This window comes from Felis catus, chromosome A1 (genome assembly GCF_018350175.1).
Source record: "Felis catus isolate Fca126 chromosome A1, F.catus_Fca126_mat1.0, whole genome shotgun sequence".
NCBI lineage: Eukaryota > Metazoa > Chordata > Mammalia > Carnivora > Felidae > Felis > Felis catus.
This window is the reverse complement of record NC_058368.1, coordinates 188101826-188129228: the sequence shown is the minus strand read 5'-3', so window position 1 is coordinate 188129228 and position 27403 is coordinate 188101826. Positions and strand designations below refer to the sequence as shown.

General features: G+C 44.0%; 1 long non-coding RNA gene across 1 annotated transcript; it reads left to right on the top strand.

The window, feature by feature from the left end:
• Positions 1-736: 736 nt before the first annotated feature.
• On the top strand, positions 737-3850 carry LOC109503408. Its single transcript, XR_002162368.3, has 2 exons — positions 737-2319; positions 3605-3850. It is a non-coding gene; the product is annotated as an uncharacterized LOC109503408 (long non-coding RNA).
• Positions 3851-27403: the final 23553 nt, after the last annotated feature.

Genomic DNA, 27403 nt, shown 5'->3' with positions numbered 1-27403 from the left:
ATTGCTCTACTCTGGACAGCCTGGGCAGGAATCATTAACAATGTGACAAGTGAGCCTGGCTGTGAAAGATGAGAAGTAGATAACAAGGTAGAGATGGGAGGGAAGATTGATCCAGGTAGAGGGACCAGTGCATGCAAACCCTGCTCTGGGGGAAAGTCACGTGACTGACATGGAGAATGAGGGGAAGCTTGGTTCAAAATAAAGCTGATCAGCAGTTTTTTAGACCACTATACCAACTGGGGATTGTATCCTAGAAACAATGGAAGGTGTTGAAGTATCTAGAATGGGCAAAATTGGGAGCAGAACACTCCAGGTGCTCTGGGTACACAGAGAACCAGGGAAGAAACAGACTCTTCATCTACTGACATTGCTCTTTACTCACCTCACCTCATTTAACTGTGACCATAACTCTTCAAGGTTCTCATCTCCGTTATCATAAGGAGACACCTGAGGCTTGGAGAAGGTAAGTAGTTTGCCCATGTCCACAGCTTGTTCAGTGGACCAAATGAAAGTCTCTATAATCCCATATTCTTTCTAATGTGGATGAGATTAGAAGGTAGGGCCGGAAGTTAGTCCAGAGTAGGATTTGGATAGCCAGAAAGGAGGTAAAGAGACTTTTACCAGGGGGCAAGAAGTCATGAGCAATGTACACATGAGACTAAAAATGGCCTGAGAAGTAACGTAGGAACTGCTCTACACAGAATATAATGCAGAAAATGCAAGGGGGGCGGGGAGAGATCGGAAGGAAATATACAAAAAGATTGCTCTCTCTGAGGATTATGGGTAATTTTTATTTTTAAATTTTTGCTTAACTATGTTTTCTAAATTTCCTATAAGGAGTAGCTGTGTTTTTTTGTGTGTGTGTGTATAAATAGAGAGTAGCAGTTATATTTTAGGGGGATCAGGTAAGCTTTTTTCAGTTCTTGTAGGCAATATTTACATCATATTAATTTTTTCATCCCCCTTGGAACTGTGAATTTACCTGCAGTTGCCTTCACAAGCCATAGTACCCACACCCTCACCCTACCTGTAGTCAGAGCCAACAAATTCCTTGGCAAGTTTTAATTAAGCTCTTCCAGTGTGTCCACCCCGCATAGGCTTGATGGGGGAATAGATACAAGAGCAGTATAAACCAGGGCCCCTTGCCAGAGCAAATATTTTGATACTGAATGATTTGGCTGCATCTAAGCAGGCGAGACCTGAGAACACTCACTCGCAAGGCTGCCTCTGCTAACCAAATGGCACAGCATACTATGATGTTATAATATTAGGTTCTTAATCATGGAAACACTGGCGTCTGTTTCAGCGGAAGCTTCCTCCCAGATGGTGCATCCTACTGTTTTTGTCGTCTGGAACAGTGTGAGGTTTCTTAAATGGCTGTGCGCTTCCAAATCATCTTCCACACAATGGCAGCCTGTTAATTAAGTGGTCCCTTTGTGATTGCATTTGATAAATATGAGATGAGAAGGGTTTATCGAGCTGTGAAGAAAAAAGCAAGGCACAGCAACAGGAAGAAGCTCCAGCGGGTGGAAAGGCCTTTGTGTGGGCGTCGTCCAGGGAGCTTCAAGGGAATTGGGGACAGCTTTGCAGGCACAGAAAGGAGAAGGCTGGGATTCACTCAGACCACACGCTGCGACGTCTGCCTAGTGGATGGCCAGCCAGATGCACATGGTGTGTGAGGCACTTTGTGGCAGAGGCGGGCAGGGAGGTGGAAGCCTTCCAGTTCTTTCTGAGTTGACTGATGTGAGGTTGTCAGTCACACTGCCAGGCACTGTTTTGACTCCACTCATCAAGATTTGCACTGTGCAGCTCCAAAAAAGGTATCTGCTTTGAAAGTAGTGTTCTGCATTCTTGGAGCAGATGACTGGTGACAACATCCAATTAAATATAAACGCTTGGCCAGGGGACTTGACTTGGAGGGTTGGTGAAGTTTCAGGTCTAACTTGTTAAACTTGGCCTTCCTCAAATACTGGACAACTTTCTCCAAAAACAGCACTTCAGGGAATCAAACCTAATTATAAGTGGCATCTTCAATTGGACATAGATCTCCATCAGCCACCTTCCTGCCTCGGGAAAGGCGTACATCAACCCCAGGCTAGAGAAAGGATCTGTGATACCTGATGACTTCTTTGTCTTTCCCACTGGTTCAATCCTATTTCAGCCATTCATGAGATGAATATCTACGAGGCATTTACAGGGAGGAAGGCACATATCTGCGGAGGTGACGACTGGGCTGATGTGATTCTGTGAACCACTTGAGGGCAGAGGCTTTGGCTTTATCTTCATACTTCCGACACCTAGCAGAGTGCCTGCTGCCCGGTAGGTGCTCAGTAAAGGTTTGCTGAATGACTGCGTGAATGGATACTATTTGCCACACTCTCCTGTACTTAATACTGTTCTAGATCTTTTTTAATTCCCTCCTCCTGCTGTCAGTCATGCTTATATTTCTGACTCTGGTGGCTGTCGAGAACAGCTGCGTCTCAACTTTTGCTCTGTGGTGTTTCATGTACTCGGAAATTGTTAATAACTCACCTCTCAGCCTTCACTCTTCCAGCTCCCTCTGCTCTTCCTGTGGCATCAGTATCTGCTCCTGGTCACCTATAATAAGAAAAGTAATTTGTTTTGGCGTCTAATAGTCCTTTACAGCTTGCAAAGCTTTTCACTTGTTAAAGTATGGTTTCAAGGGCTGTGGAAGAGCCACTAATAAGCCTCAACATCACACAGTCTGCACCCCCCCCCAAATACCACCCCTCACCCCACTCCTCCTCCCACCTTAAAGCCCAGCATCAGCAGCTTTACCTTGCATTCCACCATCAAAATAGGATTTGGACAGCACCTCCCTAAAACAGGGATCACATTGACGTTCACATTTGTTTACACTATAGTGTCAATTATACCACATAGGCTGAAGGTGGGTTTACAGTCCAGAGGAAAACTGGAAAACCACAGGAAAGCCCAGAAACTTTGCCCCCGGGCCAGACCTGCACAGCAACACATCTCTAACCATAGCTGAGAGGTTCAGCAGTTACTGACATATTATTATTGTTATTGTTACTTACTATGATTACAAAGACTACTAGTATTACCATTAGCATGTTTCTAGCATCTAAACACTAGGCCAGCAGATTTCAGCTTCCTTCTTGAAACATAAGCTAGGCTCTTGATTATTATTTCACAGCTATTCATGAACTAGGCTGATCCTTTTATTTTAATTTATTTTAAGTATCAACAGATATTCTCTTAAAATATTCCCAGGCTGTATCAAAGGTAGAGGGTTTTTAAATTTTATTTATTTATTTATTTATTTATTTATTTACTTATTTATTTTTGAGAGAGAGAGAGAGAGAGAGAGAGTGAGCAGGAGAGGAGCAGAGAGAGGTGGTCAGAGGATCCAAAGAGGGCTCTGCGCGGACAGCACAGAGCCCCATGCGGGGCTCAAACCCACAAACCATGAGATCATGACCTGAGCCAAAGGCAGATACTTAACTGACTGAGCTAGCCAGGCTCCGCAGAGGCAAAGGTTTTGATGGCTGGTAAATTTGGTGGCTGCCCAATGGAGACACTTTTGCTTCCTGTCTTTTAACCATTTTCTTCTCCTTCCCAGGCATGGGAGAGCCTCGGTTTGGCAACTGACTTCCAGGGGACATTGTGAAAGCTGGTTGACTCTTGGTCACGTGTTGCAGTGATAAGCCAGTAGCATCCTTGACTCTGAGCACCTCCCTCCCCCTACTGGGAGGTTACCCCACTTGTTCTTCACCATCATGGCCACCACTGGACCCTAGTGTCTCATTTCACACTACAGGCTCCCCCTGTAAAATAAAATTGATAAGAGGCTTTCTCACTGGTCAGATGCTCCTGCCTCCCATCCATTACTCAGTCTACTCGCCTGGCTTCTGATCTCCTACCTTCTGAATTTTGTGTACTTCTTGCCTCCTTGCCTGTGGTCTGTTGGCATCTCTCCAGGTGCTTCTGTGGTACATGCTGCCCTTTTGCCCGATTACCCCTTGCTTCCTTCCTGGTCTCCACAAGCCATGATGATCATGGCCCCCACAGGACAAATAGCAAAAATACAAAGCCATCACTTCCCTGACATCTCTTGAGAAGACAGAGTGGAGGAGTCTGGCTGTAGATTGCTGGATAAGAAATGGGTCACAACCTGCCCCCTAATAGGGCCTTGCTCATCCTAGTTATTCCAGTTCATGCCTAAGCACTTCCTACTCTCTGACACTTGTTTTTTTTCTGACTGGCCTTGCTGGTAAGATGGAAGACACTGAATGGCAAATAGCAAACCTGTAAGAGAACTGGAGTGCTCAGCTTCACCCCTCAGACTCGCTCCCAAGAAGGCATCGTCTCCTCCAGAAGCATGAAAGAGAATGTTACTGTTGTTATTTCAGTAGACTTGACTTTTTAGAGCAGTTTTAAGTTCACAGCAAAATTGAGCAAAGTGCAAAAAGTTCCCATAGACCCCACATATGCACAATCATCCGTACCATCAACATCTCCCACCAGAGCAGTACATTTGTTACCGCCCATGAACCTACATGGACACATCATTATCACCAAAGTCTATAGTTTACCTTCTTGGTACTGTACACTCTATGGGGTTTCACACGTACACTGATATGCCTCCACCATTGCACTACTGTGCAGAATAGTTTCAGTGCCCAAAAATTTCTTTGTGTTCTGCCTGTTTATCCCTCCTGCCCCCCAACCCCTAGAACACACCGACCTTTTCGTGGTCTCCATAGTTTTGCCTTTTTCAAAATCTCGTATAATTGGAATCACAGTATGTAGCCTTTTCGGATTGGCTTCTTTCACTTAGTAATATGCGTTTAAGGCTCTCTGTGTCTTTCCATGATTGGTAGCTCACTTCTTTCTAGCACTGAATATCGTTCCGTCATCTGGATATAACACAGTTTATAGATACATTCACCTACTGAAAGACATCTCGGTTGTTGCCAAGTTTGGCAGTTATAAATAAAGTTGCTATAAATATCCATGGGGAATGTTGTTTTTAATTATATATATATATTTTTTATCAAGGATGACTTCTTGATGAACAGGGAGATATCACGTTACAACAAATATATGTGGCTCAGTACGTAGAATACATAGCCAACCCAAGACTTCCCAAACAGCTGTCATCAAATTCTCTCTAGAAAATCACTTAAAGAGCTTTTAAAAGACATAGATTTTTGAACCCCACTCCCAAAGACCAGTCCAGTAGGCCAGGAAAATCACCAGGTTTAAGGAACCCAGGCTTTAACCTCCAAAAGGAAGGAAGCAATGAAAAGTTAAAGTCTTGTTTGTACCGGGAAGATCATGCACAATGAGGAGGTTGGAGTCTAGCATCCAAAACTCATTTGATGGAGACATTTTGTTCTTCTCTAAGCCTCTTGGGGAAATGACTTGGTGACTAAAAGAATTGTTGATATGTGCTATCCTCTCCCATTAAAAGGAGCTAAAAAAGCCCTGGGCACCAAGATGTGAACTATTTCCTTCAGGGTAGAATAGAGCCACTAAAAATAGCCTTGGAAAATAAGGAGTTGTAGAGGTTCAACAAGGAAAACAAATCAGAAATAAATTTGGCACCAAGAAAGAAAGGAGGAGAAAGAGACAAACTCTCACAGGCAGTAGGGAGAAAGCGGCTATTAGCTTGGGTACATAAAAGCAGGTACATTTTTCCCACCCACAGAGCTGCTGGCTGGCATTCCTGCAGTGTAAATCAGTCCCTCCGGAGCAAAGGAAGATGAGTCAGAGAGTCAGCCAGGATAGGCTAGGTTATGCCAGGGTAACAAACAACCCCCCAAATCTCAGAGGCTTAACCACACAAAGGTTGTTTCTCACTTGCATTATCTGTCCAGTGTGTGTTTAGTGGGGGCTCTGCTCCTTGAAATCGCTGAGCGCTCCAGGCTGACAGACGCTTCATCACCAGTTATGGTTCCAGGACCACTATGCTAGGGATCAGGGGTGCTGCTCTGTCTGGCACTGAGAAGTAAATGGATCGGCCGGAGATGATGCAAGCACTTTCACTCACTCCCCACTGGCCAATGCAAGGCATATGACCTGCCTGTGTTCCAGTGAAAAAAGGCAGTGAAATTATACTCTGTGTCTAGGAGGTGGAGAATGAGAACAGGTGTAACAGCTCTGCTGGCTGCTATATCCGATAGAGGAGCTGAGGGTGAGAGATGGTGGAGGAAAAAGGCTCCTTTGCAACCACCAGTTTGCGGTTGGGATTCATCTCTCTCCTTACCATTCAACAGGAGCAGGCCCATCCAATGCCCCTGAAGGTATCTCAGGTTTTGTTTCCTGCCTGCAAGGAAAAAGACAGCTTGGTGATGAACTGAACCCTGGAGTCATGCCAACCCTCCCCCCTCCCACCATGTCTGGAACCTACCAGTCGTGTGACCTTAGGCCAGTTATTTAATCTCTCGGGCCCTCACTTTTCTTAGCTGTCTAAGATGGATGACAACAGTGCTTACCTCACAGAGTTGTTGTGGGGCTTAAATGAGATTAGTCAAGAAAAGAGCTCCAGGCCACAGCTGCTCAAACTGGGCTGTGCCAGTAAACCGCTCAAGGAGCTTGTTACATGCATTTCTGATTCAGAGGTCTGGAGTGAGACCTGAGATCCTACCCTTCTTTTCTTTCTTTTCTTTCTTCCTAAAGAGGAAAAAAGAGAGAGGCACCTGGGTGGCTCAGTCGGCTGAGCGTCCGGCTTCGGCTCAGGTCATGATCTTATGGTTTGTGAGTTCGAGCCCCGTGTCAGGCTCTGTGCTGACAGCTCAGAGCCTGGAGCCTGATTCGGATTCTGTGTCTCCCTCTCTCTGCCCCTCCGCCACTCGTGCCATGTCTCTCAAAAATAAATAAATAAATAAATAAATAAATAAATAAATAAATAAAGTTTTAAAAATAGGAATGTGCCACTCTAACTGTGCCCAGCCTCCACACGAAGCTTCTCATCACACGGGAAGATCTGAAACAGCATAAGTGGGGAATTCCTTGAAAAAAAAAAAAAAAAAAAAAATGAGAGAGAGGGGGAGGGGCAGAGAGAGAGGAAGAGAGATAATCTTAGGTAGTCTCTGTGAGCAGCACAGAGCCCAACCTCACGACCCTGAGATCGATCATGACCTAAGCCACAATCAAGAGTGGGATGCTCAACCAACTGAGCCACCAAGGAACCCCTGAAATCCTGTATTTCTTATAAGCTCCCAGGTGATGCCGACGTTGCTGGTTCATGGGCCAATATTAAGTAGAGCACACAGTGCCCATCTGTGGCAGACTATACATATTCTTAAAACTGAATTGAGAGATTCCAAAGGTTCTCCTGCCCTTGCCCTCAATGAATAAAAACTACAGCTGCTGGTTAATGCAAATATTGTGTCTGATGCTTCGAGGGACAGATGTACTATGGAAGTCTTGTGGCTGATAGAGCAGGTGCTAGAATCAGGAGGCCTGGGTTTGTATCCAAGCTCTGCCACTCAGCAGCTCTGTAGTTTGGACAACTCATGGAAACTATCTGAACTTCTATACCTACACCTGTAAATGAGCATAATAATACAGACCCACCATCCCTCATCTGCAATTCTACAATCCAAAGAGATCTGAAAAACACAAGTTTCTTCACCACGTTTGGCATACATTGATATGGCAGCAAAAACTGATCTATATTGACATGAGGCTATTTATAGCCTTTATGTTATCCCTCTTTTATGACTGTTTCTCCATTTCATCACAGAAATATGAATGTGTTTGGTAACAAGATGCTGCCACAGACCCTGCTGAGGATGTTGGATAACATAGAGCAGGTGAACCATGTTACCTTTCTAACAACTAAAATATTCTGAATTCTGAAACACACCTGGCTTCAAGGGTTTTAGAGGAGAAGCTATGGACCTGAAGTCCCTCTTTCTCCAGTAGTTGGAGGGAATAAGGAAAACAATGCATGTGAAACACCTAACACCATACCTAACACACAGTCATTGTCAGTGCTCAACAAAGAGGAGTTACTACTGAAATTATTGCTCCCAGTTCTTCCCGTGAACAGAGGGGAAGGGAATGTGGGAGGCAGTGCCTGTGCACCCCCTAGAGATAGACAGCACAATACTAAGTTTGTCCCTATGTTGTCAGCCCCTTGATCTGTCTTCTGCTTTCTCCTAAAAAAGAAAAAAAAAAAGTGCCTGGAATTGAATATATACAGTGAGAGTGTAGACAGGGAGAGTGAACAAAAGCAAGACTCAGGCCAGTGGAAAGGGTTCTCCCCTGTGCCTACAAAAGCAGCCCAGCAGGAACTCAGAGAGCAGCCAGGGACATCTGCTTTCCTTGAGGCCTCTTTGAATATACTGTTGAAGAGTCTCACTTGAGCGAAGCACTCAGAGGAAGGGAGGAAATGGGATCTCCAGTCCTTACCCTTGGGGGAACTCCAGGATTCCCAGGGCTTGGCTTTCTTATGTAAAAATTGGGCGGTCTTGCAGTCCTTGCTCTGACTGCCTGATTGTAGGGGACACATTAAAAACATCACTAATGTGAATGCACTTTGAAAGGGAAAATCTGTGTTTCAGGTAGACTATAATTATTCATTTGACTACACGCAGGAGATCGGTAAGAGGACTGACATCACACAGGGAACCCTGGTTAGCTCATTCTTTAATCAAACTTCTGTTGTCAACTCTGACGGCGTTGTCCCTTGCACTTGGCTCCCTCACCTTTGCCAGAGCCATTTGTGCTTGTCAATTAAGGCCAGCGTGATTCAGCTTTCACGAGATGCAAATTAACTGAGCTGCTCCAGCCCCACCATCACATACAGACTACTGAAATCAAGGCTTTCGGATAACAGATACAAACAGGACACAGATTTGAGAATTTCTCCTTCCCACTTCTTTCTTTCGCTAGGTCTGCAGACTTTTGGGCTAATGGCTTTCTTGCTGTCTTCATGTCCCAGGTTGAGAGCACTGGCTTTGGGTTCAGATCAGAGTGAGAACCAATCCAGACTCTCCTGCTGCTTCGCTGTCGTTTGACATGTCACTGAACTCCTTGGGTCTCAGTGTGTTCGTCTTTAAAATGGGGATAATTAGAGCTACAGGGTTGTTGTCAAGTTTAGGTATATAAATAGAATGTTAAATTTAAATTCCTATTGTCTCTAAAATTCAGTTAACGCTCTCACACTCAGTACCATAAAAGGTAAGTGCCCCTATATGCTAAACAGAGGTGCTAGTTCTCTGGGGAAGACTTAATAACATATAGGGTAGCAGGACACGTACAGCAAGAATAACTGATTGACAAGCAATGAAAGAGAAGACTGGAGGTTCAAAGGTGTGGGAATTGTCTAGAAAGGTTTCTTGTTGCATGTCCCCTCCCGAGCTCAGGGATAAGCACAGAGAAGTGTCCCTTCACAAGACAAATGTGTTGAAGGAGGGGTGAGTGTAGTCAAAAGAAACAGTCACAGACTGGGAATGCCCGGAAGAAGTGAAGGCAAGCATCTCACACCTGGCCAGGTCTTCACAAAGGTGCAGAATGGCAGGACCAGTGCTATCCTGGGACTAAGGCCAAGAGCAGTGAGAGGGCTGCTGGGATAAGATGGCATGCCTTTGGTGGCATCCATGACTACAGAGGTTGGTCATTACAAAAGACTAGAGGGAGGTGGAGTCACATGCCACAGTAGAGCCAGGATATAGGACCTGGTAGGGAAAAGCCAGCCCACACATCTGGCAAGGAAAGAGCACAGGAGTTTTTCCAGGGACCATGGGGATGCTGCAGAAGCCAGAGGGGCCTCAGCCCTCATGGTGGGCCCCGAGTGGAAAGATGCTATTGAGCAGACAACAGGGCAAGAGCCAAGAATGTTACAAGAGGTCTGCTTCAGTATTCAGTCTGGACCTCTGAGAATTTGCAAGTATATGCATAAGAGCCACCAAATGCACACCTGCCAAACAGAGCACTGATGGCCAATTCAGTCCCATAAGAGAGTCCCTTTTTCCTTAATCCCCCAGCCCCATCTCTGAAGAAGCCAGCCAGCCACAGGGACAGGAAAGAACATTAAGAACAAGTGAAAGAAGAGACCACCCCCCATCCCCACTGCATGTCCCTCTAGCCTGAGTTCAGGGTGCAAGCACTCTGAATGAGAGGGGATATTGAAGTTTTTAGTATAGCCTTGAGGGGACCATTAATACCTGAGTTGAGTGTGAATAACCAGAGCAGTACCTGTTTTTATAACCTAAACTGATTAGAAAACAGGGGATAGATCTGTCCAAGATGCCACCAGGGTGCTGGCAAGGGGTCTGTAGGGTGGTCAGGAGCACAGCATCCGGAGGGCAAAAGAAATCCACTTCCTGTTGGTGCCCCCCACCCCGAGTTCAGCCCACTTGATAAACTGGGTACAAATATCAAGTGCTTAACCCAGGTACTCGACTCAGCTGTCAGAAGACAACAATTCTTACTAGTACCTTTGTCTTACTATCCACTGCTAACTGATTTAGCCCTTTTAGTCAATGCACAGAAATACAATATACTTGGTAAATGAGAGGATGGAGAGATTTCTTACCCTGTTTTTAAAAACTATTAAAGCTGCTGTCTTCACAGGCGAATTCAGAACCGTCTTCGGACACAGGCCGCCATGCGGTCTGTCGATACACTGTAATTGAGACCTGCAAGGGCCCTTCTCACACCTCAGAACATTAAGGTGATGTTGTGTCTGCCACTGGCTCCAGTCACAGGGAGGGAGCGTAAGGTTGCTGGTGTGGCTTATTATCTTCCAGACGTCTGCTTAAGGTGTCCCCTCGGAACAGAGTCCCCAGCATGTTGAGAAATCTTCCTGTCATTGCCCACCGTCAAGATCTTCCCACTCTAGAGCTCATTTCTCCCTGCTCCTGCTCCCTTCTTATCTAGCATGCCTGAGAAACCAAGCCATTCACTGACATAACTCCAAGAGGCCAAGGGCCTGGATGCGAATCCTTGTTCTGTCATTTAGTCTTTGGGTTCCCCGTGCAGTTACCTTCCTCTCACCTGGCTTCTGCATTCCCATCCGTAACATAGGAATGGTACCACCTGCCCAATTTCCCTCACAGGGCTACTCAATTGTAGTTGTGGATGTTGAAGGGCCTGGAAAGCTTTAAGGCGCCATAGAAATGATTATTAAGATGCTCAGGAGTGTAATGTCCTCATTCTTTCAACTTTCAACTATTCATAACACTGTATGAATAGGTTAGACTTCAGTGGGCCTCAGAGATGGGAATCCTAGAAATGTGATGGGGTCAGTATAATACCCATTTTTGACAAACTATACTCTGTGCCACTAATTAAGGATCCAATCATGCTGCTCATATGAAAATCCCCCTAGACTCAGTGCTTGATCTGGCCTACTCTAGAATCTGCCCAAACTTTGTTGTTTTTTTGTTTTTTTCTTTTTTACCAAAAACAACAACAAAACAAAACAAAACAAACAAACAAAACAAACAAACAAATTATCAAAATAGGAGGCTTCTTTGGAACGTTCTCCCCCTTCCCTGTCAACATTGCCCCGGGGTTGGACACTCAGTGCCCCCAAAGCAGTCGATATTGTGGCTCAGCTGAGCCCTTCCTTGAGGTAAAGAAATGCCTTTTATTTGATGCCCCAGTGCGAATCCCCTTGTATGCCAATCTGGTCAGACTCACCTGTGCAGCACTCCACCCTGGACCAAAATGTCCTGAGGAGAAGCCTTTGTCCTCAGTGTTGACAAGCAACGCGATATCTCGAGCCAAGAAAAACATTTCCATCGGCCCCCAAGACTTAACGTCCAAGTCCAGTGTGGCTCCAGACTGAATCGAGCAATTAAATCCACATCTGCCCTTGCCCCAAACCTCAAGAATGCTAACATCTTACACGTGTCAAGAGGGTTATTTATGAAACTATTTGCTTGTCAGCCCCAGGAGGACATTCTGTACTTTTTTGCTGGAATACTGTATATTTATGAACCATGGCTCGAAAACTAACTTTGGCAGGAATATTTATCAGAGAAACATTCTATCAGCCCCACGCAAAGCACAGCCTGTATTCAGTCACCGTCACACGGTGGCTGGGCAGGGTCCTGGTAGAGAGCTAGTCTGTGGCTGCCTGCTGCAAGAATGAATTCCAGATGTGTGCTTCTTCAGGGGAAGGATTTCAATTTCAGATAGGAGGTTTCTTTCTCTTTCTCTCTTTCATTCACCTCTATTCCCCCATTTTCAATCTCGAGTAATTAGCCTTGAACATTTATCACTGCAGTCTATTTGTTGCCTCCTGCATTTGACGCTTTAGTGCCCACTGCCCTGACATTGTAAAGTTGCCTGGTTTGGAGAACTAGCCTTCTGATCGCCTAGTTTCGGTCTGGTTATCTGTGCCCAGTGTGTGACACATAGAAAGCCAGTTGGTTAGAGAACAAAGGGCTTGGTGTAATGTGGGACAGACTCTAATCCGGGACAGTAAAATACTCAAAAGGAACTGTTGACATCAGCCTTCCCCAAGACTGCACCCATGGAGTTAGTATACCTCCAACATGTCCCCATGGTCCGCTTCATCAGCCAACAGAATCTTCTGCTGACAGGAATGCTGAGCCTGTCCAGCATCACACTGGATTTCTTGCTCTCTCTTGAGCTTGGGCAATGAACTTATAATTCATTTCTTGTCTCTCTTCAGGATTGAAGGGTTCAAGGTGGGAGTGGTCTGTGAGTGTATTTTTTCCAGTGACAGATAAAGGTACATGTATCCAGAGACCTAGAGAGACCCAGAGTAACAGAGGGTTCTTCGCACTCAGAAGGCGACATGTGTGATTGATCCTTATTGGTCTCTACAATGTTTTCCCATAGCTTTAATACTTGTATTTTTCTTCTTAAAAGCCCCTGAGCCCTGATTAAAGGCTTATTCCTTAAAATCTTGATCTCTAATGATACATCTGGTACGTATACTTAGAGATGAAGTAAAATTCTTTAGCTAGTTTCCCAACCATGCCACATAGTAACAATACTAAATTATTATCATTATTGCCATTTATTTGGCATTTAACACACTCTACTTCCGATTCTTAGAAATTGCAAAGATTTTATCATTCCTATTTTACAGGTAAAAAAAAAAAAAAAAAAAAAAAAAAAGCTGAGACATGGAGAGGTTAAGTAGTTTCCTGACAGCCACATGGCTGATTACAAGTGGAACTGGTATCTGAACCCAGAATGTGCTGGCTCTTTGATGGGAGAGAAGAGAAAAGAGATAAGGAATTGAAGGAAGGAGAGAGGAGAAAACTTGAAGAATAAAACAGAACCATCAACTCTGGGAAGTTTGGTGTTGTTTTACCCCAAGCTGCCCTTCCAGCCCCAGTTGATTTCCTCGAGGGATGCTGGCTGCCTGGAGGGCACGTGCCTGTGTGGAGGGCCCCAGTGTGGACATCCTAGGGGTCTCCCATGGAGACCTCAGGTCATCTTTGGGCTTTCTGGCAATGGAGACTATCAGCAGATCCTACATGGGCTTGTTCGGGGCCAAATCAGGAATCTCAAATCCCTGAAAACTTCTGGGGCTGGTCACTAGGACTCAAACTCCCCCAAATGTCTCTCCGTGCCAAAGTCAGGGCACAGAAATAAACTGTTTCTTTACTGGCTCCTCTCCTGCCCCAGCCTACCTTAGCCCACCCCACCCAAAGCTGGCACCTTGCCAGCAGGGAGCAATGCCTTCTGGGAGAGCAAGGTCACTGGGGCCTCAGGCCACAGTCTGGGCTCTGGAGGCTGTGGGAGGGCCCCCAGGGGTGTGAGGGCAGCCTGGACTATAAATCCCAGGCCTGGGTATGGGCACCAAGCCAGCAAACTCAGTGGTGGACAGGGAGGCAGGACCACTTGAGGAAAGGCCTTAGGCAGCCTCCAGACCTTGGTGGGAGGGGGCTTTACCTAACCTCATGCAAATATGATTTATTTCATGGAGTCACCAGCACCGCATTTCTGGGGTGTAATGTGGGACAGACTCTAATCTGGGACAGTAAAATACTCAAAAGGAACTGTTGACATCAGCCTTTGGTGTAATGTGGGACAGACTCTATGAATTTGAAGGCATCCTTATGAATTTGAAGAAAGATTGCATGATTGTGTCACAAACACTCCATCCATAAAGTTATGCCTTAGGCCTGTTCTAATCCTTATTCTGCTGATGTGTGAATTTAGGCATATCTCTTAGCACCTGAAAAGTGGAAAGAACACTTTATAATCTAATAATCTAATAAAGAGTAAAAGATAGAAGTTGTGTATTTCAACTCTTGATTCAGACAATTTCCTTCACTTCATGGATATATGGGGCTTTGGATGAGTTACTTAATCTCAGTTTCCTAGTCCTAAAATGGAAATAATGATTCCATAGGGGCATTGTGAAGATAAACTAGAACATGAATCTAAACAGATTTGAACCTGGCATATAAATGCTCAATAAGTGAGCTTTCAAAAATTAATTTAAATTCCTAGAGACAAAATAAAACCATGGGAATGAGAATGTGCTTGAAACCTTGTATATTAATGTGAGGAATCATGAGTACCTATATACAAACAGGTAAATTAAGTTAAGAAGTGTTCCCACATTTGGCCAAGATGCATAACCAGGCACCAGTGGTTCGGGGAATGAACTCACATTGGAGATTATAAGAAATCTTCTCCCAGGCTGCTTATAGTAAAGGGAGAGGGGGGCAGGTGGAGGAGCTCAAGGGAAGGATACACTGGGTTGGGCTGGTCAACGACAATGTTGGTAATATTAGACCTTCCCAGGAGGATGAGGCCTCCAGAACGTATCTTTGCCAAGCATCCAACGGCCCTCCCTTGCTTAAGGCCAAGAGGTCTCCAAGTTGGGAGGGATGAGTTTTCCATATTTGGACTCCAACCCAGACAGTGGGTGCCAGTGGGAAGAGTTTCTGCATTAAAGACTGAGAATCCTACGCCCAAATCCTCTCTTAGTCACTTCTTCTCTGACTTTGGGCAACTTACTGACTCTCTTTGAACCTCAGTTTCCCCAGGCTCTCAGGTGTGGATAATGAACGCCTACATTTGAAGGGGTTTTGTAAGAATTAAAAGAAGTAACTTGTAGGTGCTGCACTTACTAAGTGCCTTACTTCTCCTTCCTGCGAACCTAAGTGAAATGGGCCATTGGACAAATCCTGTAAAACAAGAGAGCCCTCCACCTTTATTAATGCCTTAATGGCTGAGTACTAAATACTGGAGACACAGGGTCAACTTCCTGTCAGGATGGCAGTGAGGCAAGAAGCCCTACCCCTTCAGCATTAGAAATGTCAGCCTAAATATTATTTTTAGTTTTTAATAAAATACATTGGTTGAAAATCAAGAAAGAAAATTTCTAGGTGTCAGGAAGAAAGAGAGAAGACAAATTTTTTTTTTCAAATGAAAAGAAATTATTTATTCACTCATTCAAAAATGTCTTAGAGGTAGGTATTGTGTGCAAAATGGTGCTAGGGATATAGCAGGGTGCAAAGACAATGAAAATCCTACCCTCGTGGAGGGCACATTGGGTTTTTTTTCAAATTTTTATTTAAATTCTAGTTAGTTAATATACAGTGAAATACTGGTTTCAGGAGTAGAATTTAAGGATTCATCACTTACATACATAAATACCCAGTGCCCATCACAGGTGTCCTCCCCCAACTAGCCCATCCCCCACCCACCTCCCTCCATCAACCCTGTTTGTTCTCTCTCTTTTTTTTAATGTTTATTTATTTATTTATTTATTTATTTTGAGAGAGAGAGACAGAGAGAGTACAAGTGGGTGAGGGGCAGAGAGAGAGGGAGAAAAGGCACAAGCAGACTCTGTGCTCTCAGCACATGGCGCCTGACATGGGGCTCGATCTCACAAACCATGAGATCATGACCTGAGCCAAAATCAAGAGTCAGACACTCAACTGACTGAGCCACCAAGGCACCCCTGTTATCTATCTTTAAGAGGGTCTCATGGTTTGTTTTCCTCTCTCTTTTTTTCTCCTCCTCCCATATGTTCATCTGTTTTGTTTCTTAAATGCCACATATGAGTGAAATCATACGATACTTGTCTTTCTCTGACTGACTTACTTCACTGAGCATAATACATTCCAGCTCCATCCACATCATTGCAAATGGCAATATTTCATTCTTTCTGATGGCTGAGTAATGATCCATTATATATATATATATATATATATATATATACCATATCTTCTTTATTCATTCATCAGTAGATGGACGTTAGGGCTCTCTTCATAGTTTGGGTATTATTGATAATGCTGCTATAAACATCAAGGTGCATGTACCCCTTTGAATCTGTATTTTTTTTATCCTTTGGGTAAATACCTAGTATTGCAATTGCTGGATCATAGTGTAGCTCTATTTTTAACTTTTTGAGGAACCTCCATACTGTTTTCCAGAGTGGCTGCATCAGTTTTCATTCCCACCAACAGTGCAAGAGGGTTCCCCCATTTATGCATCCTGCCCAACATCTGTTGTTTCCTGTGCTGTTAATTTCAGCCATTGTGACAGGTGTGAGGTGGTATCTCATTGTGGTTTTGAGTTGTATCACCCTGATGATGAGTGATGTTGAGCATCTTTTCATGTGTCTGTTAACCATCTGGAAGACACAATTCTTTAGGTATCTCTCCTGTCACAAGAAGAGCGAAGTCCTAGGCTTGGGTCTGCCTGAGGAGCTATGGAAGCCCATGTCTACCCAGAACAATGACCTCAGGACTAGGAAAAATGCTCAATCAGCAAAGAGTCACTATGCCTGGTATGCCACTTTTCCAGAAAAGGAAAGTAGACTTGTACACTCTAGCAAGATTATTCCTAAAGTATCCAGAAAATCCTTTTACCCAGAACCCCACACTCTGCTGCTTTCATTTAATGCAGGTTTCTTCATGTATGTCAGGAAATGACTGTGCTGACTATTCCTTTTCTACATAGTCAGAGTGTTTAGCTATTTTTTCTTTCTGCATTCCTCACCTCCTTTGGAATGGAAAGGGAGACCCCCTGGGGGCAGGATGAAACAATCTGTGGTTTTAAGGGATCATACGCTTCTCTCTAGTGTATCACTAAAGACTATTTACAAGGGAGGGAAATGGAGACAAAGGTTTTGGGGATGGAAAGCATAAACCAAAGTCACAGAAGGGAAATGGAAGGGGATCATCATATGACAGCTTTGGTGTGGAGAAGGGGTTGTTCACCTGGGAAGGGAACAGTAAACATGGGAGGACACTGCAAAGGGTCCTGCCCCATTTGAGTCATGCTGAATCAGCCAGCCCTCACACGATCTGAGGACACAATGCTGTTGTCTGAGCCTTGAAAGAAGGAGTATTAGAGTGAGCAAAAAGGTCTGATTATTAGGGCCATATGGATATGGGATATAAAGAGCAAGTCATTCCTCAGAATATGTTTCTACCAAGGAGAAAACTACAAATGCTTACTAATAAGAATGTTGCCTTTAGGTTCATGAAAATGCCCCCAACTTCAATCTCCAGTTGATAAAGAAATTTCCAAGTCATTGATATTGAGAGTGGAATAATGAAAATGAAATAAAATACACAGCTTTGAACCCTAGCTGTACCATTTATTAGCAACATGGCACAAGCATGCCACTTCTTACTTCTGAACCTCAGTTTCTTCCCCTATGAAATGGGGATGATAATAGTACCCACTTCTTTAGGACCATTGTGAGAAAGAAACGAGGTCATGCACTTGAGCATTTACTAAGACCAGTGATGGCTCATCACATACCCTAGATAAATAGTTGAGGTTCAGATTATGATTCTTATTATTAAGTCAGGATCAAGGCTATTTTCCTAAGATGCCCATCAGCTGTTCTGTGACCTGAGACGACTTTACTTTGCAAATCTGAGTTTGCAGATAGAGCGGGCATGTGTATATGAGCTCTAGTTCAAGACAATGTGGGAGTGAATTCCCAGGTCTGCTGTTTGCCAAAGGAATCAGTTGGGACCTATGATGTCACTTCACTGAGCCTCATTTTTTCATCTGTAAAATGGAAATTATGACATAGCCAACTCTCAGAAAAGATTTATTATTGTTAATATTCATAAGGCAGGGTCCTTCCTCTGCTCAGCTTCCCCACCGTGGCCTCTAAAGGGAATAACCACCACCCTCACGGCAGGGATTTCGCACTCAGTAGTTTCGAAGCCTGCAGGCAGACTACAAACCGTGAGCAAAGGTGTGGAGTCTCTCATTTGTACATCCTGGATTCATTACTCATTTTCCAGGTCAAGAATTCCAGATAAAATGTTTCAGCCTTCATCTGCAGACCAATAAAAATATGGTGCGGATCCACAGCACCTTCATAAACTGCATGCTGCCACCAGAATAAAAAGTACAAGGAGACGTCCAGAGTGGGGGACAGATACGATGAAGGTGCCTTCATTAGAAAAAGCACATACTCCTCGAGTTCACAAGAATATCCCTCCAGTGAATGTAAAACTGAAAGCAGATGAACATTTGATAACAGTCAAGCCCCTGAAGCCACCCCCAGAACTCCCAGCGGAGGAGGCCTCGTGTCATGTGTGCCTCAAGAGCACCGGGTACTCAGCAGTGTGGTGGCATGGAAACCCTGTGCTCCAGGAAGCAGTTTGGTCCTGATGCCAAGGCAGTTTCCGATGAAAAGATCCAACTCAGAGGCACGTGGGTGGCTCAGTCGGTTAAGCGAACAACTCTTCATTCCGGCTCAGGTCACGATCTTAGGATTCGTGAGACTGAGCCCCACTTCAGGCTCTGCACTGACACAGTGGAGCCTGCTTGGGATGCTCTCTCTCTCTCTCTCTCTCTCCCCCACCCCCTCTTTCTCAAATAAATAAATAAAACTTAAAAAAAAAAAAATAAAAGATCCAAATCATTGTTACTGTACCCAAAGTATACTTAAAGATGAGAAAGTGTTTTCATTAAACTATATTTTAAATACCAAACAAGAAGGAGGAGAAGGAGAGAGGTTTCCCCCTTTCTCACTGTTCTTTGTACCTTTTTCTCCTTCCACCATGAGAGGGGGCACAATAAACCTCATAAACCCATTAAAACCATGTCCCGTACTAGGGACCCATCCAAACAACACTCAGGTTCTAATATTCGAATGGCATCGCCGTGGTTGCTGCCTCAGAGCCACCCCACAATTCCTCTTTCTTACAGGGACAGCCCAAATGTTGGCAGCTGAAACAAAATGAATGGTATTAGGGGCAATGAGAAAAAGCAGCCCCGAAATTCCCTAAGGGTAAAATAATCCTGCAGTAAACAACCCTAGCTAATTGTCCAGAAAGGAGAAGCTTCGTCTTCATACCTACTTCTCCCATCCCTTTTGAAATCCTTTTCAGAAAGATAGAGATATAAATATAGATTAGAGCTCAAATACATGGCAAGTGAATCAAAATATTTAAAGGGATGGATCTCTGATTCATACACCTCTGGTTACAACTCCTAATTGCTCCTTCCAGGGTTAGTGGGCCTCTCCAGCAAAGCTGGGAAATTCAGAAGCTCCCAATGTGGCAGCCAGGTTCAGAAGTCCAGACTCATGCTTGGAGCCCCAGAGGCTGAAGAAGTAGTATGAGCATGTTTATGGGGATGTTTGGAGACTTGGAATATTAAAGCCAGAGAACAGGGAAGTCAGACTAAATAGTGGTTTAGAACCAGATGGTGAGGGAAGAGAGACCTGATATCAATTCCACCACTTATTGTGTAGCAAATGATTGGACTTCTCTAAGGCCCAGGCTCCCCACCCATGAAATCTCATGGGGCTATTGAGAGAATTAAATTAGAGTGTGGATATAAGCCATTAGCACAGGCCTGGCACAGAGTAAGTGCTCTATAATTTATTCATCCAACATGTGTTCAGCCAACAAATAAATAGTGACTTGATATTTTGAATGGAAATCTTGGGCCCAGAGGAGGCAGTGCTTGCCCAAGCTTACTCATTCCGTCCTTAGAACTCAGAGGCCCCAACCCCTGGGACAGTGCTGTTTCCCTGACCTGGGCGGCATAGTCTCTATCATCCATCCAACCCCAGGACTGCTCTCATCATGGGGAATCAAGACTGCACTATTTTAGAAGCAGTCACTAACAGGGCATGATCTTTGAGAAACCGTGAAACCCAAGTGCCCCGGGATGCCTCCCTAATGGATTCTTCTATCCTCCCTCCTGATCTGAAGTTCCCCATTTTCTGTGGATTAGGCAATAGGGTAAAAAAAGACTAACAATTCCTGAATCCCATTATGTGCCAAATACCATTCTTGGCACGTTAAATATATCTCCTTGTTTATTCCTTGTAACACCTCTATGAGGTAAGTATTTTTGTCCCCAGTCTGCAGGTGAAAAAACTGAGGCACAGAAATGTTAAGTGTTCGGGTTAAATTGTGTCCCCCACTGCCCAAAAACTGTTGAAGCCCTAACTCCCAGGACCCCAGAATGTGACCTTATTTGGAAACAGAGTCATTGGGAATGTAATTAGGTAAGTAAGATGAGGTCATTAAAGTGGGCCCTAATCCAATATGACTGGTATCCTTATAAAAAGGGGACATTTGGACATAGAGGCATGCCCAGAAGGAGAATGCCATGTAAAGATGAAGGCAGAGACTGGGTGAAGTATCTACAAGCCAAGAACACTAAAGATTGCCAGCAAACCACCAGAAGCCAGGGGAGAGGCATGGAACAGATTCTCCCTTACAGTCCCAGAAGGAGCCAACCCTGCAAACATCTTGATCTTAGACTTCTAGCCTCTAGAACTGTGACATAATAAAGGTCTGTTGTTTAAACCACTAGTTTGGGATACTTTGTTACAAAAGCCCTAGCAAATTAATGTAGTGACTGACTGTGGACCCACTTTGCCAGGCATTGTTCAAGCCAGAAACCTGGGGGTCATTACTGATTCCTCGCTCTCCCTCACCCACCCATCTGAACCAGCATCAAGCTGTGCTGATGCTTTTCCTCCTTAAGATTTCTAATTCATTACCTCTTCCCATCTCCATTACCACTGCCACCTTCATCCCTCAGCTGGATCACGACAATCACCTTACACCAGGTTTCCCTAAATCTTGCCCTATCCCAACCCAAATCCATTTTCTTCACTGTAGCCAGTGTAATCTTCACCAAATAAATCAGATCTCACCATTCCCCTGCTTAAGGAGCCTTGCAATGACTTCCCAGTCCTCTTGGGATAAAACCTAAACTTTTTCCTAGGCCAGTAATCTTAGTCTGTCACAATCCTACTCATGGTATCTTTGATCTCTGTGTTCCATAGAGATTCACCTTACTTTTAGTTATTCGAATTCATCAAGTCCTTCATTATCTCATGGTCTTTGCACATGCTGGTCCTTATGCTTGGCATGCTTCCCCACCTGCCCACAACCCACATTTTCCATCCTGTTAACTCTGACATAGCCTTTGGCTCACAACCTAAGAGACTCCTCGAAGAGGTCTTCCCTGACCATCATTCCCGTCTAGATTGTTTCTACCTTGTCATTCTCTGACTGGGCACCATGTTCTTTTTCTTCAAAGAGCTTACTATAATTTGTATCTGTGTATTATTTAATGTATTATTTAATGCTTCTCAAGGGGGCTTTATAAGAATAGAAACCCATTATATCCCCAGTGCTTATTACACAGTACCTGGAATATTGTTGGCACTCAATAAATATTTCTTGAATGAATTAATGAAAGTTAGCACTGGCATTCAAGCCAGGTCCTATAGGATTCTGAGGCTCTTCCACCATAGGACCCAGGCAATTGCCTCTTAAAACATGGTTAAAATTAACCTAGTATATTATTTGTGCTTCTGATTTGTACAGTAGCTTGATTTACCATACCCTTCTGTTATTTTTAATTAAAAATAACTATAAAAACTGGATTAAATTCAAAGACCAAAGAAGAGTCTATTGGATGGTATCAGAGAACAGCCAAGGCAGCCAGAACTGGCACAAGGTATCAGAGGACAGAGACTTCTAGAGAAATGAGCCTGACATTTTGCTCTACTTTCCACATTAAGCAGTTTGCTGCATCCTAAGCTGGATGGGAGTGACAAGCCAGGAAACCTGGCAGAAGGCAGCTGGTCAGAAGCTAAAAACCTAGCTCTCACAGAGTTGGAGAGACAGGGGTGGGGTTCAGAGGGAGCCCTGGTGAAAGCGCCAGGCTCTCCATTAAGATCAAGAATAAGAAAAACCTGGAAATAGACTAACCCTCATTAACTCTCTTCTCCATCCCTGGTTGGATAGGCAGGATCTCTTCCTCCTATAACTGCTGGTTAAAAGAAAACAAAGTTTTCCCCGGAGAAAGATGACATCATTGAGAACCTCCAGAATTTCTCACACACTAAGTCCAGCACTTCCTTATTGCAGGCCTGGGAAGGTTGTCATCTTCAAAGAAGACAATGTGAATTCCTTGGACAGGCCCAGGCAGATCCCAGGGGCAGAGCACAGGGTGAGGAGAAGGATGGCAGGTGACGAGAGAAAGATGGCAATTTGAGGTTGTCAACAGAGCTCAGTGGCCTGGAATCTCACTGTGAAGACAGAAAGCTGCCTGCTGGGCAAGCAGCACACAGACATATGCAGAACCTATCCAAAGAGCATGCAAAGCAAATGTCAGCAAAGGAATGACTTCCCTCTAGACCAGTGATGAAACTGGCTGAAAGTTATTAGAATAATGTAATACTACAGCTGGAAGGGCCCTTAAAATTTGTCTAAGCCAAGCCTTTAATTTTGCTTTATTATTTTAAAAATTTTTTTTAATTTATTTATTTTGAGAGAGAGAGAGGGCATGAGTGAGGAGAGGTAGAGAGAGGGAGCGAGAACTCCAAGCAGTCTCCTCACTCCTAGCACAGAGCAAACCATGAGATCATGACCTGAGTTGAAACCAAGATTTGGACGCTTAACTGACTGAGCCACACAGACGCCCCTGAATTTTTTGCTTTAATGAGAAAGGTCCTGAAGCCCCAAGATGGAAAATGATCCTCCTACAACCAAACACAATAAATGGGATCCTTTTTGAACACAGACAGCTGGGTTGCCCATCCAACCGGACTCCCTCCCACCTCACTGAAGCTCTGATTTCAGACGACTCTAGTCAGCAGCCCATCAACACTACTAACAGTTTCCACAAGACTATAAATGTCATGTTAGACATCAGATGATAAATGCCATATCTCCTCAGCGAAGAGAGTCCTGATGGGGAAATACAATGGGATTCCCATGGAATTAAATTCTTTATCTTCCCCAAGAACACCACAACAATTTCCCGTTTACAGTGTTTTCCTAATAAATACAAAGGAAGTAACAATTCACTCCTATTATTTAAAATAGTCATGATGTCCTGGCTTTTATAAAGCCACGTGGGGCAGGATGTTTTCTATCAAGTAGCAGCTGGGCCTTTGAAAAGCACAAAGCTGGTGCTTCCATCTGTGTTGTTACCTTGAAAATAGAAATGGAGTTTCAGAGCCTGGGAAAAGGGCTGCTGATGAAGTGGCAAGAGGGCCAGCTTCTATTCCTTGCTTTGGTACTCTCTGGTCTGGATGCTTTGGGCAAATCCCTTATGCTCCAAATAATGCAAACTACTTGTAGAGTTCTGAGCTAAGAGCTGACAAGCTTCCTCTCTTGTCACCTTCACAATCTCCTGAGGTAGGTACTGAGGATATGGCGGCTCACAGGGCTTTTGACTTGCTTAGGGCCATAGAGCTGGTATGACAGCGGGGACTCAAACTCAGGTACAGGGCATTTGGTTCTAGAGTCAGAATCTTTTTTGCTGTGTTATGCTATGCTTGTTTTTGTTTGCTTTTATCAATGTCTTGTTGCCTTAGCTTTCTCATGTGCACGCAACCCTAGTGTCAGCTGAAGCCACACCCATCCCGCAGACATCTAAAGAACCTTGACTCAAACATCTCCTTATCTACTACTGCCTGCTGCAGACCATAGTGTCTCCAAGACCTCAAAGTCATGCCTTATCATGGGTATCTCTGACTTAGGTCGATAAGTACTGCCCTTATCCATCCCACACCAACATTCCCAGGTGAGAAACTCAGATCCTATGCATCTAAGCAAGAAAAAAACAAAGGAAAATTGTACTAGGAGCCCGAGTTTAATGACTTTAAATATTTATTTACTTTTCAGAAAGAGAGAGAGGGCATGAGCAGAGGAGGGTCAGAGAGAGAGGGGCACAGAGGATCCAAAGTGGGCTCCATGTTGATGATGTGGGGCTCAAACTCACAGACCATGAGATTATAACCTGAGCCGATGTCAAACACTTAACTAACTGAGCCACCCAAGTGTCCCAGGGGTATAGCGACTTTAAAAACAATTTGAGAGGTCACAGAAGGAGTCTTAGCCCACAGTTCAGCCTCACCCTCACTCCACCCCATCAGGTCAACTCTCTTGATTTTTCTCTCTCTTTCCCAGACGCCCTCAAAAATGTCTATATCACAGCAGTTCCAGCCCTCTCTCAAAGACCTTGATGTTGGCCAACATTCATGTCAAGGCAGACATATCCAACCAAGCATCATCATCTCAGTAATGCCAGAGTTTCTCTAAATGGGAGTCTCGGGAATGTGCTAAGAACACAAATCTTTTTCTATACATAACATGCAAAATGAAAGGAGTTAAGAGAAGTTAAAGGTGCTCGAGCTGGATTCTCTGAACCCATCAGACCGTGAACGATTCTCAAAATTTCCAAAAGCTAAATACTGTGCATTTATCTACAATGAAGGTACATACGATGCCAGGTATCCTTGTCTTGAGCTAGAATTATACCAGCTCTATGTGGGATCTGTGGTTTTCTCATCTGATCAAAACCTCCGATAGACAACTATCTATGTTTCTAATTAATTAAAACAACTCGCATAGATCCTGCATAGATCTTTTATCACCTAATTTTTGTTCATTCACTCATTCACTGAATATTTATTGATCCCTTTTTCTCTGCCAGCCTCAGGTATTAAGTGGTAAATAAGGTGATGTGCCTGCCTTCAAGATGATGACAGACAGTAAACCAACTTACATAATAGTGTTAGAGCGTGACTTGGGGACTTAGAATTTGGGGATACAAGCCTGAGGAAGTCCTCTGTTCAAATCCAGCCTGAAGATTTCTAATTATTCCCACACGTCTTTCTGCAACAGTTTTAACCTGTTCCAACCAAGAATGTGTGCCCAGGTGAGAATTAGTGTGGGTCTTCATTGCATTATGGACATGAGAATGTTTTTTGGGGGGATACATGGCACTACTTCAGCAAATGCTATAGACGACACAGTTATACTGCTCATTCAGTATCTGATTTGCGGACAATACAGCTTGGAATTTAATTTAGACCTGGGTGCCAAAGTCTCTTCCACAGAAAAGGAAGGGGGTCGAGGGAGATGGCTTGGAAAGAGCAAAGTTCCTCCAAGTTCCTTGCTCATGCTTTAATCCCCACAGAAGCACAATTAACCAGGCGGCCCCTTAGTGCTGCTTTCATCACTCTCACTCAGAGACAAGCCTTCTATGGGCACAATCAAGTGCTTTCAACACTTAAGTCATGGCTTTTCAGTGAATGTAGGTTGTCCATTTCCATTTCATTCAGAACACGAGGGAAAGAGATTGCTCTTTGGCAAGTGGATAGGAAGTGGGGGGCGGGGGGGGGGGAGACTCAAGACCAGAGAGAATCTGTATTCCAAGAGCATGTATGTAACTCTGCAAAGATGTTTAAATATACCGACTGTGAACAGCCTTTTAAGATTTCATAGACCCATGGAAGGTAGAGTTGCAGAGGATCTTAGAGATCTAGGAATCCAATTCTGTGCATTGACATAGGGGAGACTGAGTCCTAAAAGGCAAAAGTGCTCTTTCTAAGGCCACATGGTTACTTGCAAAGAGTCAGGACTAGAACCCTGACCTTTTTGGCCAGTGCCCTTCCTGTCACACCAGACTGTTTCCATATTCCCTTTCTTCACTTACCCTCTTCCATGTTTTTATAAATCTGTTCCAGCCTGTAGAATCCTCCCTTTCTTACTGACCCAAATATCCTCTAATTTTCAAATAATTATCCTCTATTCCATGATTCCAAGAAGGTAACCCAGCTCCATCACCACCAACCCAAGAGAATCTTCCATGGGGAACTGGGGCCTCTCAAGAAGCTGAAGTCTCTGAACATCCCACAGCCTGCTGTCTTCTGGTATACTCTGCTCATAATATATTCTTTGAGCTTGTCAAAGTAATTTGTAACTTCTGTAAGAGTTCGGTTCAAAGAGCGCATTTTTGACAAGCTTCTGAGGACATTCTGCTCATCTCTGAACCAGTCCTGTAGCCACAGGAATGTGACACTCCGTTTGGTCAGGCCTGGGTCACATGACTCCCTGAACAGCTCTACATGGCTACATGGCAGAAATGACTAGAGTACTGGATTCTTTAATACCACGTTTTTATTGGAGAATATGCCAAACAGCTCTTAAAAGCACGTTGGAGTGTGGAGTGGCAACTCCAGCAAGAAAATCCAGGATGTGTTGCCAGGAAAAGAGGGGGAGAGAAGAGAAAATGGAGATCCATCACAGGCAATGTTCTCCCATCGTTTCATGTGTATAAACCTTGCTTTTCCAAATCAATTTTAAGTTCTTTGAGGGTGAATCAGAGTTCAGTATCTAATCACCACACAATACATTCTTATTGAGCAGCTAAAACCAAACATTTATTGGGCACCCACAGAGAACAAGATGTTATAATGCTTGGGGGGGGGCGGGTCTTAAAGATTAGACATTGCCTCAGATTTCAGACTTCAGTTTAGTGCAGCAAATGTATCCTGAATATGTACCATGTGCCAAGCATGGTGCTAGTGCTGAGGATACGAAGTTGAATAAAATATAGTTCTTGCCAGTCATCCAGTGGGAGCAAGAATGGTAATATCATCAATCACTGAGTGTCTATAATGTGCCTGTATTCCACCTACCTTAATCTTGAATCTTAGCACAACCCATGCAACGTATTTTAGTGTGATTGTACATAGACCCAGAGAATGACATCTGAAACATGATAGTCAAGGTTGGAGGCTAAATAAAGTGTTAAAAATGTCCAAAGTCACACTGCTAATATGTGGGAGTGGAGAATTCTGGTTGCAAGGTGGCTCCATTACTCTGCTCATTTAGATATATAGACATTTACATAGTGGGGGAAACAGAAAAGGCAAGTCCACTGCAGAAGCACTTTTCACAATCTCTCCTTTTTGAAGGATTCTAAAAGTCCTTAAGACCTTATTGCTTACCACCACACACACACACACACACACACACACTCACACACACACCTTAAATTTTACTTTTGAATACATTGCATCTTCAACCCTTTATGAATTATAAAGCCATTCAACCATTAGAGGAGCTCAGTGACAGATAAATACAATGTGTTAGAATTACCATTTTGGTCATAATTCTTTTTTTTTCCCTTTAATGGAGCATACTCTTTGTGG